Source organism: Neovison vison, chromosome 7, assembly GCF_020171115.1.
Source record: "Neovison vison isolate M4711 chromosome 7, ASM_NN_V1, whole genome shotgun sequence".
NCBI lineage: Eukaryota > Metazoa > Chordata > Mammalia > Carnivora > Mustelidae > Neogale > Neogale vison.
Genome location: NC_058097.1, coordinates 119,332,804 through 119,334,975, shown reverse-complemented (window position 1 = coordinate 119,334,975; position 2,172 = coordinate 119,332,804).

The window sequence follows — 2,172 nt, the reverse complement described above, 5'->3', positions numbered from 1 at the left end:
ACCGAGCAGCCCGCGCCTCCTACCTGTGCCTTTCCACAGCAAAGCGCGCTCTGGGAGCTTAAGTACAATCGCTGTCAAGTGCAAGGACGGAGATTTGCAGCCGAGAACTAGAGGAGGTGCCGGGCCGCTTCTTCGAGCCGCAGCTTCTCGCGGCGCCGCAAACCAGGCGCTGGGCGAGCCTATTAAAGGCCCCCTCCTCTTTGGACTGCCCAGTCAGCGCCCCTCCCTTTCTCCCCTCCCAGCTTCCCAAAGCTTGCAGCCCCGAGCCTCCAGGGGCCACCGGAGAACTCAGTCCCGCCTCCAGAACCGAGAGCCACTTGGCGGGGAGGGAGTGGCCTTGAGCCCAGGCAGGAGGCGTGGGCTGGCTAGAGAAACCAGCCTTAGTGTCTTGGTTCGCATTTTGTCCTCGCGTTATGCCCCCAGTGCCCCCACACATCAGTTACTTCTGTCCCGACCGACATCTGTCTGCTCCCTGGGTCCAAGCCTTTCTCTCAAGGCAGTCGAGGTCAGGAGTTGGGAATGAAGACTCCCCACAGACCACCGCCCCCTCCCAGGCCGGCCTCATCCCCCCCACTCCTTAAAACATCCCTGCTTTTCTTCATCATAGTGTCCTCTAAAAGACCCAGAACCAAGAACTGTCCCTGTAAATGTCCTGTCCTTAGAAGGCAAATTCCCAGGAACATGGAGAACCTGTCTCAAACCCAGGGCCCTATGGGCCCACCATCTTCCCTGGGGCAATTATGGGATGATAGCTGGTGCAGAGTTTAAATTTTCAGGGATTTGGACAATCATTCCCTCCCCATCCAGGGACATCACAACAGGACCTTGAAACAGGTCCCAGTGGGAGTTCTTGCACCACCAAATGGGTAACCACTATCACCCAGGGCTTGGGGAAGGAAAGAGACCACTGGACCGGCACCAATGCCTGGGGGGGGATGTAAAGAAAGAGGTTGTCCTCCTGCTGGAGAGGGAATGAGTGAGGGTGGGCAACAGGGAAATCTACCAGTACTTCCTCCAAGAGTTTCTCTCATCAAATCCTTGACCAGGTGTCATCTAGGACACTGGAAGGGAAGGCTGAGTGTGGGTCGGTGGGGATAAGACCATCAAGCTATGAGTTCCCATTTAGTTCCGAGGAGCCCTGTTTCAGGCACTGGTCCCCAAGACACTCTGTACCTCTCTGTAAAATCCACCTCTCTCTTCTGACAAGGAAGAAATCCAAGTAGACGACGGAAGGCTTTCCTAGTCTCTCCTAATACCTACAAAGTTTTTCCAAAACCAAAAGGCATCAAGTTGAGTTCGCAAGGAAATAGGATGGGGGGGGGTGCAATAATCTGAAGCCTGAAGTGGGGTGGGGTGGAAGAAATTTGAAATTTGGTTAGGGAATGGCTCAAGCAAACAACTCTATTATTGTAGGAAAGAGAATGCTCGGACTGGTCTATCAGTCAAGAGCACTTTTTGCCCATTATCTTCTCCCCGTAAAGGACCTGCTCTTCCAAGAGCCCTGTGGTGCCTTGGAACAGGAAAACTGCCTAATTCTCCTGGCCCCTCTTCAACTGAGATTCATGGGGCTGAAATTCATTATGTGAATGAGTAAGAGATGGGTGTTTATGCTCTATAAATGCAAGGGAGTATGTGCATTTGGGAGGATTGTATGTGAGAGAGAGGGGTTACAAATTTACAAAGGCCCTGTGTGTTTGAGTGTTTCAAGAGGGCCTATAATTAAAGGAAAACTCAGACAAACCAAAGGCAATCATAAGTCACTTATTTAGGGCAAGCAATTGCTTTCGTACACCCAGCAGTTTTAATGATGGGTTACAAGGTTTCTAAAGACATTTTACTTTCACTGTGGTGGATGGGGTTTGGTAAGGACTGTGACACAGCAATCAAGATGGCAGGCTCAGGGAGAGGAAGCTCTTCTCCACCTGTATGTCTTGATTCCCCTTCCCCATTCGTGGCCCAGCTGTTCTCGCCACTGAGCAGAGAAGCCAACCATGTGGACTTTCTCAAAGGCATGGGCATGCACTGAGGCCTTACTCTGTGCTGAGCCCAAAACAAGAATTTTATGTGCATTATCTTATTTCATGCTTGTCTCTCCCCTCTTGGAGGCTATGATTCTGTGCAATCACTTCTGTCAGGGTTCCTAACCAGGATCTGCATAACTAGGGGTACGGT